The sequence below is a fragment of the Chaetodon auriga genome, chromosome 3, assembly GCF_051107435.1.
Source record: "Chaetodon auriga isolate fChaAug3 chromosome 3, fChaAug3.hap1, whole genome shotgun sequence".
Classification (NCBI taxonomy): Eukaryota; Metazoa; Chordata; class Actinopteri; order Chaetodontiformes; family Chaetodontidae; genus Chaetodon; species Chaetodon auriga.
Genome location: NC_135076.1, coordinates 5414722 through 5434021, shown reverse-complemented (window position 1 = coordinate 5434021; position 19300 = coordinate 5414722).

The following is a 19300-nucleotide window of genomic DNA, read 5'->3' as shown; positions in this document are numbered from 1 at the left end:
TTCATCACAGAACTAACTAACATGAAAGCAAATTGGTTGTTCCATTGCAACATCAATGCACAGCAGCAGAGCTTCGCCTCTGCCATTTTGGACTGAAGGCATCTCACCAGTGTTCTATCTTGTTGCTCTCGCCAATATCAGCTGCTCTGTTTCAACAGTGTTATCCTGTTACATTACAGTGTTATGTTTGTTTTTCGTCCTCTGATGACAATATAAGTCTTCCATAGCCATGCACTTAAGAAAGGTGAGTCTCTTTTCTACTCCAGCCTGCCCACTATGAGCTGCTGCAGCATGACTGAATGACAAATAGACCCATTTCTCAACTTGTTCTTATTCTAAATCATATAATGAAGTAGAAGACATGCATAATAAATCCCCAGAGTGTGGGTGTAGCTGGCCTGCCGAAGGCGCTGTAAATAAAAGGCTGTCATGAGTGCCATGAGAAAAGGGCAGAAGCATTTGTTTTGAATTGACTTCATCCATTAGTAATGTTACATTTTGGTGGCACATCACAATTCAAAAAAACACAGTGATTGTCTAATCGGTAGGACGGGACGGTAAGAGGATATCATCGTTTACTGTCAACGGTTCATGTTGGTTTACCAGCACTGTACGCCATAGGTTCCCAGTATTTTCAGTTTCAGTCATGCTATCATAGATCAGAAGTCAAAGATTGCAAACCTAACTGAGAGCACATAATCACAAAGTTGTGTTCGTTGTTACAGCGTAACATTACAAACAGCTCTCTCAGTGTGAAATGACTGTTTTTTTCGACTGTGTATCTGTAGATTCTTCCATCGCCATTTTTAGTCCAGAAATGGCGGCAACGCTTCTGCAGCGCCATCTAGGGGCAATTGTCAAAAAAGCACTATGGTTTCATCTTTTTTTTTCTTTTCTCTTTAACTTTATTGACTTTTCTATACCTGTGCTACTGTTACACTTGCATGTCACTGATGAACCTTTCAGTGGTAACACAAAAAGAAACACTCAGCAGGAGACATCATTATTTCCTGAATGTGGTTCATGAGGGTGTTATGAGAACAGGTCTGAGACCAAAATCCCTTTGTATTTACTGTATGTTATATGGTATATATTTGCTGTCTGCCATTATATCCGTGTGTCTGAATTTGGGCTGTAAATTCATCTAATATGTAGTGCCCTCAAAAATCAATTTGACAGAACACTTTTTTTTGCAAGCAATGCCAGAATGCATTGCATTTGATCAGCAAATGTGACAGTCGTGTGATATTACACCTGTCAGTGATGCAAAATGACATGCGTAAGTGTCTCTAAAATCTAATTTTACTGGCCAGCACAGAATAAAATATTTTACTATTAGTACTACTATATGAACTGATGATTGACAAAGTGATTTTGGACACAGCCCTGCACACTGGACTCCAAGATAACACCTATTACTTCCAATGAAAGCAAGACTGATTTACTGTGATTATTCAGTTTCTGAGCTCTACTAGCACTATAGAATGTGTATTCCAGGTGACGCATTAGAGAGTCCCACCGTAGGATCCACGCTATTCTACTGGTGCAAAAGGTGGCTGTAAAGTGCCAAGAAACGCAGAGATGCACCAGCAAAGGCAAGAAAAAGACTGCAAACTGTGCAGAACTTTAAAAAGCGGCTTTGAAAATGTTTTATATAAAGGAAACGCCTGCAGAACTTTTGTTGGAACACAGGGATGCATTTTGGTGAGTTAACATTCAATGTAAAGTGGTTCACTACAGAACTCTATAGGGCAACTTTAACACGTTCATGTTATGGTCCTGTTCCACTTAGTCTCAGTCAGGTCATCTAATGATGATGACTTTAAAGTGTCATTATCCCATAATTGCCACTTGTGGCTACAGTGACTGAAATTACAGCAATTCACTATGTAATTCAAAGGCTGAAATTACATAATCTTGCTTGAGTTGACATATATAATCTTTTGTATTTAGTGTAAAATGTAGGACTGGTGTTAATATATGTGTAGAACCTGAATACAACAGGAAATGTCCTTCAACACCAAGTCAGCACCTCCAAGACTACTCTACAGCTATAACAGCAGTCTGCCTGTGAACACACAATTAACGGGAAAGAAGGAACAGATTTGTTTGTATACAGAGGACTCCTTATCTGCCCATCCTGGGCTTGAAGCATCACACACAATCCCATTCAAGTGCCAAATGAAAACCCAAGGCTCTCTTTACTGTTCGCCTTCAGAGACAGATCTAAAATTGCGTCTTAATCTCCTCAGTGCTTGGTAAATGATGAGTTGTTATGTAAAAGAATACGGAGCTCTCTGGAGATCCCAGGGTTTGCGTTGAAACCACAGTAGCTTTGCCTGCATAATCTCGCCCCCATATTAATGTCAGGATGCTGCAGAGGGGTGTGGGGGTTACGAGGAAGACAAAGAGAAAGGAGAGGAAAATGAAAATGTGGAAGAGGGCAGGGTGGATAGAATGGAGGAGAAATGGCTCAAAGCTAAGATCACGCACACAGGTAATGTGGGGCATCTTTGTCAGTCATGTCAATTCAACTTCCACACACATGCAAGCACACACACACACACACACACACACACACACAGAAAGAGGGAGAGAGTACTAAAATGCTGTCAGTGCAGTGTATACACAAAGGGATCCTCTTGTCAAAGAGATGGGGGTTGCTGAAACACCCATAGAGAATTCTCCTAATCTGCCCTTACAGATTTCAAATGTTTTCCGTGTGCATGTGTGTGTGTGTGTGTGTGTGTGTGTGTGTGAGAGTGAGTGTATTCATGAAGAGGCAGAGAAGGTGCCATGGGAAAGACCTTGTCGCTTGCAGTTTGATGCTGATATTTCACATCCCTCTGTCTGTGTGTGTATGTGAGGATGTATTTATGGTTACTGAGAGCTGGAACATTTGTGTGTGTGTGTGTGTGTGTGTGTGTGTGTGTGTGTGTGTGTGTGTGTGTGTGTGTGTGCGTGTGCATGCCAATGTGTGTAAATACTTTGATCTCCAAAGCTCCTGAGAGTTAAGCTCTTCTCTGCCAGACTTCTGAAAATGGCAGCCTCTTTCCTTAGAGCTGCGGGAGAGAAGGAGGGGAACGGGTGGTGCATTACAGATACAGTACAAAGAGAGGGGGGTGGGGAAGAACTGGTGTGTCCTGCCAAAATAAATCTGACATTCATAAGGACAGTGCAAGTGATGCTAAAATTGATGAAGGCAAGTGAAGTATGGCAGGTCACTGAAGGCCGTTTTTGCTAAATGCCATGCCAACAGGGGGGTCAGAGAGCAGGGTCACCCACAGAACTCCTGGAGCTGGTGGGAAGTTAGCGGCTTTCGCCTCACCTGAGACTCGTAGCGCCATCTGCCTCTGGTCTACATTCACAGCGAGGACTGAGATATCCCTGATGATGTCACGATTGACATTCACATGCAGATCAGATGAGTGCACTAAAGCTGTTGGTAATAAGGATCCAATACAATGCTGACTGGTCTTTTAATCAACTTGTGGTAACATTATGCAGGTTATACGTGTGGCTAATTATGGTTACAAAATATTCTTAGATTAGAAATGTTCTTACATTCAGACCCGATGTCACTTGTTTTCCCTTCTTATAGTGCCCAAATTAAAATCATGATTGATATAACCCAAATCAGCAATAAACACACATTAGCCGGTAAGATATTGCTGAATATGAAATGAACTAACTGCTATTGAAATGCACGAGTGTAAACAAATGGACTTACAAAGTGAGAAACTCTAGCAGTGGATTTTATCTGTCTGATATTGGAAGGGCTCGGACATTGAGTTGCATAAATGTGGGTAAGTTGGACTGATAGTGCACTATTTTGAGCCCTGTAAATGTTTGAATGGAACTGCGACCCTGATCTAACCACACATCTGTTGTAGAGTGAAGAATATACTTGTATCCACTGAGGGAAGCAGGGTCTTGTTGCTTTCCATGAGCTGGATTTTGTGTGTTTCAGGGAGAATGGGGGTGTTCTTCACCCCCCATTTCATGAGCAATAGTCAGACAGCTAACATGATGGAACAAAAAAGACTCAAAACACGTGCTCTTTTCCAGGCATGCCTTGGCATTCTGAATCTCACATTCCTCTCCAGCACTGAGGGTGCGTTCACAGCAAGCATGTTGGAGCAGATTATATGAACTCTGGTGACTGTGATCCATAAGTATGGTTTGCTCGGCCAAGTGGGAGCAATGCCAGCTGAACTTGGGTGGCACCGCGTACTGTGAGACAGAGAATGATGTCTCTGTTCCCGACAGACAAATGCAGTGTGGTTTGTTGAAAGTGTTAGGAGGAATTTCGTTGAAATTATACCATCATACAAAGTTTTAGGGATATAAAGAGACAGATGTTGACATTTGATAGTCAGGGATTTTGTCAGGCTTGGACAGCCCGGCATAACAAAATGAACTGAGGGCAGACCACAGTCTGGACTGATGATAATTATCAGCTATTTCACCATGTATTCTTACCTTTTAAGAATACAAGAGGAAATCACAGCAAGACTGTAGACGAGTCAGTCATTCTAATTTGGAATGACTGGAGTCAGATTGACTGAAACAACCTGGCAGGATTACAGGATAAAACGCTCTCCAATAAAAACCATACTTGTTAGTGCCTATAATTTTTGTTTACAAGTGTGTTTGGTTGAAAATCTAATTTGAAAGTGTGCCGCTAAATGAATTAAATTCAATTTTCCATCTGAGTAAAGAAAACAAACAGTAGGTGTGGCTTGTTGAACCCTCAGATTGTCCCTGTTAGCTACAACTGGGACACAGCCTCGTTGAGGTGGACCCAAATAACGGTTCAACTCCAGTGATGGCCTTGGTTTTGAAATAGTTTACCATGTGTACTGTATAAGTGATCCTCTACTCTCTTCCCAGTTACGGCCAATCAAAAACAGCACTCACGTTGTCTGCTGGAAGTAGACAAGCAAGCTGAAAAGAAATATTTCCATGTGCAGCAGCCCACAAGAACCACAAATCAGTGCTTGAAAAGAAGCAGCTGACGTTTGTTTCCCCCAAATGAGCCACTTCTTTTTAAAGCGTGGGTTCTCTTGAAATTCCACCCAATCCAGATTCAGTACGAGGTGCTCGCTAAGCAGAACCATCTGCGACTAAAGAATGTGAGGCTTGGATAACAGGGCGAGTTTTTTCCTTTTCCTTGAAAGGGTTTTATGGCGGATTGTGTTCTGCCAAACATTCCTGCCTGCATAATTTCCAGCAAAAGCATTTCCCCGGTCTGTAGGCATTTAGAGACACCTCTGCCTATACATGTTACCGACTGCTTTTGCTTTTTTTTTTTTTTTTCCAGTAAATATCTTTAGAGATCTTCAGTGTCTTTGTGGGACTGCTTGAGGGGTTTAGCAGACAAACCTGTAAATCAACTCATGGGCGAGCCATTACCCACCACACCTTCTCCCTGGAAGAAATTTCAGTCTCAGGTTTTATTAGAGCGCCGTGGAAAAACGAAATGTATCTACTCCATGTACCAACAAAGAAGCCATTATCATCAGATAATAGATTATGTGTTTACTTAATTTCATAGTGCAGTAACATATGTCTGACACTTTCCCATGAGAGCACGTACATTTTGCTCAATTAGCAATAATGAGCTAATTTAGCAAAGCGTTTTATTTTTATTTTAATAAAGACATAAGTACAAGTGAATAACCAGCCACTCTATTTGTGCGCATGTGTGTGTACTTGCTGTTTTCTGATCGAGACTGCAGGTAGAAAATAGGAATCCACACCCAAACCTTGTCTGTGGGCCTCCAGGCATTTTTGCAGTAGAAATATGTGCTGTGATTGTGATGATAGCAGCTTGTTTTACACCATGTGTGCAAAGTTGACAGGCATGAGCTAAATGCACTTGTCACTGTGGCTGTACTGTGGATATTATTCCTCTCATCTCTGACATTGTGATGTACATTTCATGCATAACATTATAACCATCGCACAGCAGGACTCATCTATATAATCATCCTTCAAGTTATCTTAGTTTGCAGTAAAAATATAATCACTAACATTTGATGATAGCCAATTCTTTTACATGTGTGTGCACAGTTAACAGGCATAAGCTAAATGCATTACACGGTGGATATTTTTAAATTTCATTTCTGACGTGGCGATAGTCATTCCATCTGAAACACTTTCACCAATGCACAGTTGTCTGATCATACATATGAATAAATATAGTTGTTGTTGCACTTTAGCATTTTAGATATATTATGTATTTATTAATTTTTTAGTATTTGTTAATTGTGGCTGCATGAGCACTGTCTTTCACCTTTGCATGTGAAAGACAATGTCACTTGAGATGGAGTGCATGTTAGCTGACAGTTGCCTATTTACACATCCAGCAGACATGGAGTGATATTAGCATTGATTTAGAGTCACGTGTTTGGCCACCCAGTAAAGTTTTTCACTTGTTGAGTTCTGGTTTGGAATAAGCCAGCTAGTTAGTTAGCAACTAGTTAGTTGCTAATTCACCAACCAACGCAGTAAATCTGTGGTCTGTGAAACCAAAACAATGAACTGAAAGATGTTAAAAGGTGATAATTCTTTGTATCAAAAGCTTTCATCGTTAAATTAAATTAAGGTTTTTTTTTTGCAATGGTGTGTCTAAAAGAGGTTGAAATGTGTCGTTAAGTCTGTACACATTAGTTGTTCTTGTGCTATGAGGTTTTATCTAGTGAGCGTAGAGCAGCATGAAAAGTCACTGCTGGCGTTTTCCACAGCTTTCAACCACATCTCTCAGTATTTGTCAGCAGATGGAGTTTGTTCAGTTGTTATGGCTTATTTGTAATCACATGAACAAAGAGGAGTTATAGTCCATCCTTAGGGTAGGAGATGACAACTCAGCAAATATTTTGTGCCTTATATTCATTTCGAAACTAACTTTAGTACATACATAGACATCGGTCATTCCCAGTACTGCATCTGTGTTTTTTTTCTTTCTCAGTTTGAAAATCCGAAACTAGTTGCAACCCAGAGAATGGTGTGTGCATCCACTGAGAGACCTGTGAGTCATCCATTGTACCATTTCCTTGAAATGACATCTGTCTGAGGCAGATTGGGTTTTACCACACAGCGAGAGAAGTGAAAATTGGGGGCTGGTGTTGTGAAGCTCATATGAAGCTGCGGTGGAAGGAAAATGAGAAAATACAATAAAATAAAACCAGGACTCTCACCCCATGCTTATTCTGCTGACACAGAGCTATTGTGAAGCCTGCTGGGAAACAACTTTTGTGCACCGAAAAGACATGTTTTCATGTTAGTTGTGATTACTAAAGAAGCTGACATCCACTCAGTGTTTGAATTCATAACAGAAGTCAGTGCATACTTCCTCATATCATGCATGCAAGAAAACGGATGATAGTATCAGTACTGCTTTTTGCTTCCAAGCTGTGGTATCATTTGGTCTGAAAGCGAAATGAGTAGAAAATCAGTATTTCCTGGAGGGAGGATCTGAGAGGGGTTTTTTTTTTAGAGAGAGTGAGTGATCAGGTACGGGGTGAGAGCTGAGGCAGAGCTTGTCATGAGTTTGGCAAGGACAGTTGAAAGTTGAAACCTGGCAATGGCACCAACAAGCTGGCCTGCAGGTCTGTGGTGCAAAAGGGACATATTGATGTTTGTCTGTCACATGGCAAAGGGCCAGTTTACTGCTGATGTAAAATATTAATCACAACAGCTTTTAATACGAAAGGAACAGAAACGAGGAGAATAACTTTTAATACGAGTGTCACAAAATGATTTTATCCCACAGTAAGTACTTGGCGAGGTGATGGTGTGTTGCACTGTGTCATTAGAATTCTCACCATTTCAACGTTGTTATGAATTCATGCTGAATTGGGCACTGAAATAAAACTTGACTCGAGGAAATAAATTGCTTTGGAAACAGTTTAGATTCACTCATACATGTTGTGTAATTGCTCCCTTTTTTCTCTGTCCTCCAGGAAAGAAACAGACATGCACACACACGTTTTGTGTACTGCTCTGTTCTTTCCCATTGGTCTTTCTGGGTCTATGTAGGTCACTGCTGTAAGCAGGCCATCTGGGCTATCTCTGCCCTGGCTGAGGTATCCCTTACTTGGCACTCAATGAGTGTGTGTGTGTGTGTGTGTGGGTGTATGTGTGTGTGCCTGTAAGCTGTTGTGTCTGGAGGTGTCCTGATTGTTGGCCTCTAAAGGAATACTGTCTTCTGATAATGTCACAGATAATTATTTTCTCACTAAGGCCATTTTCAGACATTAGCACTGTGTGAAAACTGCCTGACATGAAGGGTTGTCCCGCCAAAAAGTCAAAACTGGCTCAGCTTTTACGACATCATCTAGCAACATGTCGCAATGGTCACAAATATGTTGGAGCACACATTCCTGGTAGTTGACTTTGTTAGTGTGTTTCATGGTCTCACCAGGATCTGAAACCCCAGCAGGGGAGGTCCTTGCATTGTTTTAACACAGTGTTGTTAACACTCTGAACATCCCATTAGTCTTTCAATTGAGCTCCAGCCCTCTTGGTTAATGTTGTTACAGTTCTGGCACTGCACAGAGGCAGTTAGCAATGATTACCAAGAACAGTGAGAATTACCGTTCCTCCAATTTTTTTAAACAATAGGCTCTAGATTTCAAACAGAAGTCAGCTTCTCATATCCGGCCAATGAACAGCAATTTTGTCAGCTGAAATGTTGACTGTCATTGGCAGATTTTTATTAGCTGTAGCTAGCTAATGGACACGTCTTGATTTGGCTGAAAAGCCCTTCTCCAGCTGACTTTAAATGTTTGATCTGTAAAAGGGTCTTCACTCTGCACGGGGAAGGAATTAACTGAGATCGGGGGTGTTAGCATATAAACATCCTTAAACCAGATAAACAGCGGGCCAGAGTCAGAGATATGGTGACATCTTGCTCTGACACTGTGAATGTTTAGGTCCTGAACAGGCATGTTTTTTTTTTACTATTGTAGGTAAAGAGTTAGCTAACAATGCTCACACTGGAGCAGACAAACAGTTTAATCCTCAAAAACCCTCCAAAAAAAAAAAAACACACACCCAAAACTCGTAGTATACCAGTTATTGCTCATGTGCTCTGTGCACACTGTTTCTGCATGTAGAGAAATTCAAACCTTGACAGGAATGTTGTCCCTAGTTACAATTACTAAGCTATGATTGAACAATTGGTGTAAGGAGAGGGGATTTGCATATATTAAGGTGTGGTAACTGGCCTAGATGAAAAGATGAACACAAGTCTTTATCACAGAGAAGAAATAAAAACCTGAGAAAGCCTGAAATTTGTTTTATTTAGCAGTTCTGTCTTCATACACACAGTGGAACAAAATGACACAAGTTTCCCAGTAGCAGTGAAGAACAGCAGAATCACTCCTGAGCCATAGCAGAAGATGGAAATGACTTTATTTACCACATTATCTACTGCTGGCAGCCATCATCACCACACACACATTGTGTGAGGAGCTGCTGAAGCCAGAAAGGGTTTCTCTGTTCTTTGATACTGTGACAGTTTGAGAGATTTTCATTTCACAGCTGGGAGATAACAGCAAAGACTCTAAAACGGAGTCTCATGTGTAAAACATGAGATTTCACAGGTTGCAGAGGTGAATATCACCACAGTCAAAGTGTGTGCTCTCACAAGGTGTTTGTGCTCAGGTTAACCTGATTAAAGGGGCTGATAGTGGCCTCGTTTTCAAAGATTAGATCTCATCTGTCCAGTCATTGGCCTCCACGTCTGAAAAGATATTGTGCAACTAGACTGATTACATGGTCTGTTTGTTTCATAACTGATCAGCCCTACATGTCCACTGTAAATAATTAAAAAAAAAAAAATTCCAGTATCATGTGTGAGCAGCTTCAACTCCTAAATATGAATATTGGACATTCACATCTGCCAGCTTTTAGCTAGTTTTCATGTTGTGGGTTTTGGAGTGGTCCATTCACAACAACATTTACACCAACATGTACATTTCACTGGCCGCACAGCAAGGAAAGCAAACAGCTACAAGTCAGCTTCACCAGGCCGTGAAATTACCTTAATTTTGTCCACTGTGCATCCCACAGTGCACACAGACACATCATCATGTTCCCAGCCACGGCTGAACAAACATGTGACTATCTCCTCTCTCTTTCCTTTACTGTCTGTGTGTGTGTGTGTGTGTGTGTGTGTGTGTGTGTGTGTGTATGTGTGTGTTGGAGGTGTGTGGGGATTATGTTATTATGTTTGCTTTTTATTCTTTTATTATGTACTTCACTTACTACCAGTGTGGGTTTGCACTCATGTTAGAGATTTCTGGGAGTGTGTCTGGGATTGTCAGAGTACATGTATTCCTCTTTCCATTCGTTTTTGATGTATGCAGTGTTACACCACTCACTTGGTCAACAAGTGCAGTATTCCCCATGTTTCATGAGAGCAAACAGTGAGCCATGTAGTGTAGATACAGAGGTAGCCATGCACCTGCCAATTCACTATATATTTTAGGTAACTAGCGTTGGTATATTACATTATATTAGTATATTACGTGCTGTGTGAAGCAACTGCCAAAAGTCAAACTGCAGTTAAATAAACGTGTAATGTATTCTTTATTTATTTATTTATTTATATTTTTGACTGATTTACTTATGTGGTCAAAATGTATCACCATATTACCACAACAAAGAAATGTTTTATTTATTGAGTCAATACAATCAATACTGTAATTTGATTGGTGGAATGTCTGTGTGGGTGGGCACTAAAAACGGTTCAATATCACTCAAATTCCAATAGCCACACCGGCAGGCAACCAGAGAGTTTTAGAGCTGTTTGCAGCTCTTTGCTAAATGTCTCCTGTAAACTAATGTACTTAGTGTCATCTAAAAAGAAACACAACAATGAAAAGAAAATAAGTATTTTTTGGGTGAAAATGGCTTAAAAGATTCAAATAATTACCCTTATTTATAGCAAGTGATCTATACTGGTCAGCAGATATGCTACTGCCCCCTGCTGGTCAAGGTCTGAGAGCAGTTTGTGGAAGGCATAGTGTAGCAGCCACGGATTAGCAGCTAAACTCAGGGCAGCTGATCTGACAGAGAAAGCCTCTCACTGGGGCCTCCTGCTATAGCAACATCTAAAACTTTGTACACACACACACACACACACACACACACACACACACACACATGCACAGCTTCCTGTGTGCAGTGGGACGAAAGCAACACCAGGCTGGAATGCTGAACCCGAGTGTGGAGAATTGATTGGAATGTTGTGTAAGCCGTGTGTGTGTGTGTGTGTGTGTGTGTGTGTGTGTGTGTGTGTGTGTGTGTGTGTGTGCTCACATAGGCCAGCGTTTGTGTGTGTCTGAGTATGTCTTGTGTAATGGGGGGAAAGCAAGGGAGTGCTGAGACACTGACGGTGTGTGTGTGTGTGTGTGTGTGTGTCTGTCTGTCTGTCTATAGTTCAACAAATTGGGAAATAGCTTTATTTGCTGTCTTTACTGGAGTGAGCTCAGAGGACAGATATTAACCTTGTGTTTGCATTTCGTACAGAGATGCAGTAAGGATGTGGTTAGGCTATTGTTGCATAAAGACTAGAGGCAGGAGGAAACAGCGAGTACACCTCTGTCCAAAGTTCAAAAATACACATACCAACACATCTGAAGCTGCCTAATTTGCACAGTGTATCTTGTTTGTTTAACCTTGCTCTTTCAGGTCTTTATGCTGGCCTCACTGGCTACCTTTATCTTTTTAAGCTGGCCTTCAGAGCTGGTGTTAAAAGGTGTTTAGCCTATAGTTTAGTATGAAGACCAGACATGGAGGGATGCCAGTCTAGCTCTTGCTCTTTCAAACTATGCTTACCAGCACCTCAGATGCTGACTAATGTAAACAATGCATCTTGTTTGTTTTACCCATACATGAAGAAAAACAGCGATTTGGAGTTTTCTCTGTCGGTGAACAGAGGTTTCAGCACAGGTCCCTGTACAGGCAGGACATTGGAATGCTAGCCAGGCTTGCAGTGTCCCCCTGCTTCCAGCCTTTGCAAAACTAGTTAACCAAGTCCTGACTCCAGCTCTGTACTTCAAGTGAAAACAGACAACTTTCATCCCCTCCTAGCATTTCTAAGTGGCGTTATTGTTGGCGCCGCTGTCACAGAGACAACCACAATGCTCTCAGAGCCAAGCAACTACCAATAACACAGGACAGACCGCACTCCCTTCCCAATTTCTGTGAAGAAACGATAACTTTGGAAGTAATAGAGGAGAGAGAAGCATGTTAACTGAAGAGGTAAAGTGAAATTGTCATAATTTTCTAGATTTATAGGGTCGGTGTCGGGTGGAGGGAGAGTAGAAGAAAACACGAGGAGAGAAAGCATGAGTTCATTCATTCATTTAGTCTATAATGGAGACATGAAAGCAGATAGAAATGGTGCCAGCCTGACTGGATCAGCAGCCAGCCTTCACTTTCCCAGGAGATCATACACTATTCTACATACACACACACTCATATTTCTATTATTACAGTATATGCATATTATTATACGCAAATACTATCATACATATACCATATTCATATACAATCAGAAACAATTTCATTCTGTCATTATTATTGTAGTTGTTATTGTTATATGGCTCATACAGCTCTCCCCTCTCTCTCTCTCTCTCTCTCTCTCTCTCTCTCTCTCTCTCTCTCTAAAACCCAACTGTTTGAGGCACAGATGGCCACCCACCCACAGCCTGGTTCTGTTTGAGGTTTCTGAGGTTTCTGCCTGTTAAAAGGAAGTTTTTCCTCTCCAGCGTCGCCAAAACCATGCACACGGGCAAATTATTGGGTATCTGTAAATTGAACAGTATGGTCTAGACCTGCTTTCTATGGAAGGTGTCATCAGATGACTTTTGCTGTGATTTGGCACTTTGTAAGTGAAACTGACTTGAATTAAACTGAATAGAAAAAAAACCAGCGGCAGCCAGAAATGCCAATGTGTCTCCATTCTATAGTGCAAGCAACATGTACTTGAAATAACACATTAAACCAAAAAGAAATGTCTTTTGCCATCTTAACACAAACACATGTGATTAACCCTCTCATCACTTTCGCAAATTACCAGCAAATAACTATAATTCCTAAAATATTAAACTGTTGTGTGTTTGTCTGCTTGAGATTTTGTCTCAAGCAGACAAGTGTGTATAGAAGCATGTGTGTGCATAGTTGCATGTGGGATTGTGTGTACACGTGCATACCAGGGTGTCCCCCTGTATGTGTATGTGTGTGATATGCATCTTGGTCAATGTCACTGATAAAGCCGGACTAAAAAGGCCAACCACACTGCTCTTCCCCTCCCCCTTCCTTCCCTCTCACACACTCTCTCTCTCTCTGCTTCTGTCCACCTATCTCTACCTCTGCTCTCTGACCTGCATTTGGTCGCTCAGCCCCTCATCAGTGGCACAGAAGATGCAGCTCTCTCTCTCATATGGCTGCTAGAATAAAGGCAGCACTGTATCCTACAAAACCAATGATGATGTCAGCTTGTTATTGACTCTCCCAGGTCTGAATGACTGAGCAGAGGATAGGGGGTGGGGTGGAATCTATCTATTGCAGTGAGGTGACCAGCCAGGCACAAATGAGCTCTAGTGTGTGTGTGTGTGTGTGTGTGTGTGTGTGTGTGTGTGTGTGTGTGTGTGTGTGTGTGTGGTTGTGGGGGATGGGTGGGATCCTGCAGTCCTCGTTTCCGCAGACATAATCTGTCCCAGTTGCTGCACACCTCTTACAATTTACAATAAGCTCTCTCTCTCTCTCTCTCTCTCTCTCTCTCTCTCTCTCTCTCTCTCTCTCTCTCTGCCCCTCCCCCGCTTCTCTCTCTCTTGCTCTCTCTCTCTCCTCTTGTGAGGAGATGGATGATTCCATCTGAGTATAAGAGAGATGGACATAATGGGCAGGAAGACAAGGCAAAAAACAGAGAGGATCCACAATGATAAAAGGATCCTAGATTCAAATTTTGTTAAAAGAGCACACTGGTTACTATTTCTTGTGGTAAGAAGCACTAAAGGGCACACCATAGTAGAAATAGGGCCTTAATTACCTTATTAGTTTAAAGGGCCATGACTGTGGTTTTGTATAATTAGCATATTAATAACATAGAACATGTTACAGTTAACCACATTTCAAACTGTGCTTGTGTTGTGAAATTTAAATGTGTTTTTCTGTTGTGTTCCAGAGATTCATTGGTACTCATTCATTTCTATGAAACCTCAAAACATATTTGTACACTGTTCAATCTTGCTCATGTTGTGTAATCTGCAGTTACTGTTGCACAACTCTTAACTGCCTCGCCTCATCACTATGATGTAACACTGGCAAACACGAATGGCAGCTTGATGTCCGGAGTCGGCTCATTGATCTTCATATTATAAGAAAAGGAATGAAAGGCAGTGGCTTCCTGGAATGGTGGGAGAAATACATCAAAAATCTACAACTGGAGAGCATGCATTTGAATAATGTTAAGTAAAAGTGCATGCTTTGCTCTCAGAGTTATACAAATACAGTGGTATTATCTCTCAACTACATTCATTTTTCCGAAGACATCAGTCTGTGTATGCTGTATGTCTTTGCTGTTTGTTTTAATATGTGTATATATTTGGTCCAAACTGTAATTGCCAAACAGAAGAAACTTTCATCGTATTTATTTCTCTGATGTGACAGCACCCTGCACACTGTTGTTCTCCAGAAGGCGTGAATATTTTCACTGATGATGTCGGTATTGTATTCGATTTGTGACTCAGCCAGTGTTGAAATTACACAAGCAATAACTGACATCTTGTGGGTATCAGTGCTAATGTTAGCATGCTAAGCTAACTAGCTTCCACTTTCCATGTGGAATACAAACCTAACAGACTGATAGTCCTCCAAAATGCAATCAGTCTTTGTGTATATTGTTCATTGGCTATTTTATATTTTTACTGACTTTATACTCTGAAATGTTGAATTTTGTGAATGGGCAGATGGCTTGACTCTCAGTTTGATAGTACGAGCTAATGCCAAAAGGGAGAGAAAACATCTAATTTGTAGGATATACACTAACATATCCTTGAGTAGTCAGTAGAACACCACTGAAGGTGAACACACTCTTATGAGATTGTGGTGAAAACTGTAGAGTGAATAGGCCCTTTTCACTCACAAATGGCCTTTTCAAATGAAGCCGGCTTTGTTAATTGTGCAAATGTGTGTTCTTCAGCAGCCATTGCTCCCTCTCATGTTTGGGATGCGTGATATCATGTTATCATTGTGGCTCTCTCCATAGCGGTCCTAGTTTTGCATAGAGCCATTATGGAACATTTACCAGACTCCTGTATTTGAAAAGCCGAAAGTAATTAGTTTCACAGACAGATGAAACCAGCAATGTTCCATGTTCCATGTATAAAAGGGCTTCAGTTAGATAGATTGAGATCACACATTTTAAATACTCCCACACACTGTTCGCTATTCACAGGAAGGTTCTTGGTCATGTCTTTCCTGCCTCAGAAACCTCTCTGTGTGTTATCCATTCTAAGGACTCACCTTTTATGTCTTTCAACTGGCATTACCTTTATACTAAGAGTGCCTTCATGTCTGTTTTTTTTTCTGGTCGACCCTGTGGAAATATTGCCCTTAGGATGTGAAAACTGTAAAAAATGTACTATATCTAATAAACAGCACATAGCCCATTCTATATGTTGGAAATCAATGAAAGACCTTGTAATGAAAAGCTCAATACTCTACTGTCATTACAGATCATCAGTCTGTGATGTTCACTGTAGACCAAAAGTTCTGAAGAGTTGAAAACTCCTGTTCTGAAGAGTTTTGGCGTTTCTATGTGAAGTTATACAGATGAATAAACTGCATATTTCATATGTGACATCACAGAGACTTGCTGAACAGCTCCACTGTGGCCAAGAGAAGAAGTTGCAGGATAATATCACACTGCATGTCCATTCATTTCAAAATTCTCCTGAGCCAAGACATCATTGTCAGACAACCTGCCATTGATGCATTGAGAAAGCTAGATATGGTGCCATTACTCAGCCCTGCTGTCAATTTGTCTCAATGACTGTTCACAGTACTGCAAATACAACATCCCACTCAGCCCAAAAAGCAGTTTTCCCATAGACCACCATTATAAAAGAAGCATCTGGAAAATGTGAACAGGTCGTCTGAAGCTGCAAACAAGGTCAGTTATTATTCTTGTACTGCACATTTTTAAACCCTGTTATGTGTGTGACATGAGAGAGTTTTCTGGGCCCCTCTCTTGGCTTTTGAGTTCCAGTTGTTTTGTGAGTGCGAGAAATAAAGTGCTAAACTAAAATAAACTGAACTCTGAGCCTCCATGTCACTGACCTCTCCATAAACTGTCAGTAGTGTTACAGTAGACTGTCACCCTTTTTATAGACTTGTCGTAATTTCTAAAATAGAAAGTACTAAAACTCTGACATCATACAAGGGACACTAGTGAATAGGACAGGCTCCTCCAGAGGACCACACGAGGAGGTGTCAGTCATGATTTTATTGTACCTTGATCTTAACCCATGTTGATCGTCATACTGAAGCCTGTCAGAACTCTGAGTTTGAGGGCTGAATAAGACTCACTGCCGGCTTTCAGTTAATATGTTTATTTGTAGTTGGTACCTCTAGAAGAGGCGGTAGATTTGAACATCAGTGTAAGACGCGGCAGTAAAGCACAGTGCTCTTTGTTCTAGTTTTCTTAACATCATGCTCCCCTCCATTTCTGAAGCCAAACCTTGCCAGTGGGTAAGTTGTGGGTGAGAACCAGCTCTTCTTTGGTTTTCAAATAGCTGCACCCACCACATTTTAGGGGCAACAACATTGTTCTTCAACAATGTGAGCAAATTATATCTTCTGCTTTTTCTTTGATATTATAACAGTAAGCAGCTTCATGAAAAGAACAGTTCAACATTTATGCTTATTTGCTGTCTTTTAAAGAGTAAGATCTGCAAGACAGATGGCGTCTCAGTGCTAAATATGAAGCTGCAGCCAGCTGCAGATTAGATAATTTTCTCAAAGGTGGAAAAATTGACTTGCCAGTACCTGTATAGCTAACTTATTAACATGTTAGAGACTGTTTCCCCTACTTTCAGTCTTTATGTTAAGCTAAGCTTTCAGCTACATCCCTCTTAATGCACAATGCTTTTTGACCAGAAACAAGACGGTAAATCTAACTGTTTGTATACAAGAAAACTCCACAGGGACCCTCTAAATCAGACTAAGAAAAGCGTTCCAATATATGAAGGTGTACCTTGATTGACATATTTATTATCTCACGGTTACATCTTGCAGGCCTCCATATTACTGCTGGAGTCATGTGTATCTTTTACTCCAGGCCAAGAAAAACAGCAGAGAGGGCTTAAACTGAAACACCACTACACAGTTCTTTAGTCAGTGCAATATTAATGGTGTAATAGTGGAATGAGATTAATACACTTAAAGACTGTGCATGCTGTTCCTGCAGACCTGTCAGGATGAGATACAGTATGTGCTATGAGCCATCACACACAGCCTCTCACTCCATTTTGTCCACGTGTTCTCAACAGAGCAGCCCTATTTATGGAAGTCAGTCATAATCTGTCATATGACATGACTTGGTGTGTTAGATGTCGCCCAGAGCTGGTGCTCAAAATTATCAGACAATTTCAGAATGCAAGAGTCAGCAGTTTTATGACTGGTTTATTGTAAGACATTTAGCATATGTCACTATCTGATCTTTCCCTGTTTGATATCATCAAGAATTGAATATCTTTAGGTTTTGGGCTGGTGGTCAAAGTGGTTAGATGATGTCAACATGGGCTCTGGGGAGCTCTAGCTGAATAATCAGAAAATAATCAACAGATTAATCAATAATGAGCGCGCTAGTTGCCCTGATTTGAATGGCTACAGCACAGAGTTGTGGGAGGGCCAGTGTGAGGTGACTCACAGCTGGAGTGCTTCTGTGGCTTGGATCAGCAACTCTTCATGCTGAATGTTTAGTACAAAAGATGAACAGCAGTGTTAGAAAATATCTGACAAAATCAAAGGGACACATCTGTACATGTGTTCACAACTGCAACAATGACGTGTTTTGACTACTCGCTAACTGGCTTCATCGTCAATGCAATGGTGGCCAAGGCTCATGAATATTGTAGTACTTAGAGCCACGCACAATGCCAAACTGATGTGACTTCCTAGAAACAAAGCTGACATAATTAAAACTTTTGCCCATAACTTGAATCCATAGGACCATTAAATCCCCACGCATCTGAAAAGCATTAAGCATACCATTAAAAGCTGAAAGTTGAAATGGGAATTCAGAGTGAGGGGGGGAAAAAAAATCCAAATCAGTGGCTCCTTTGCTTTACATTAAGGGTAAACAAGACAATGGATCTACAGCCATGCTAGTCACTGTGTGAGGCTATACTTAGGTTAAGTACTGTGAGCAAAATGCTAATGTCAGCATGCTACCCATGGGCACAGAGAACATGTTTAGCATGTATAATGTTTACTAAGTACAGCATCCTTGTTTAGGGTGTTTGCATGCTAACATTTGCTAATAAGCATTAAAAACAAAGTGCAGCTGAGACTGATGGGAAAGTCAATGGTTATCATCCAGTCAGGATCACGAATGTATGAATTTTGTTCCAATCCATCCCATATCTGTTAAGATTTTTCAGTCTGGACTGACAGACATTGCCATCCCTAGAGTAGTAAATGCCACAGTTCCCTGGTTTATAATACTTTCACTATATGCCACACCCTCCTGAGAGCACATCACCAAGGTTGAAGTGTCTCTCTTCTCTGATATTTGGAATTATTGGCATTTGGAGTTTCAGTGGAAGACGACTTCTCATTTTAAGCAGCTAAAATCACCAGCACTGACACTTGGTAGATTTTATAACTCAGGTTTGTTTGCACACCCTGGGATTTATTATTGGTGTTTTCCCCTCCTCCCCCTCAGTGCACTTCTCTGTCTTTTCATCTCCCTTCCACTCGGGAGAGTCTTTAACTGTCTGAGTTGGATAGTTGTAAATGTTAATGTGTAACAAGGTGAGCTGGGATCGATGGGGATATTACACCGACCAGCCTCTCTTTGTCTTATCAGCCTGATGAGGTACAACACACCGTGCTGCTCTCTCTTTCTCATTCGTACACACACAAGCACATACATAAAAGATACAAGTAATTTCTTTCTGTTTTCCTCTCCCCCTCACACACCCACATAAAAGCCCCCACACACACTCATGCAACGTCTGTTTTTCTCTGTCTCCATCTCTGCAGTGCTAAATAATTT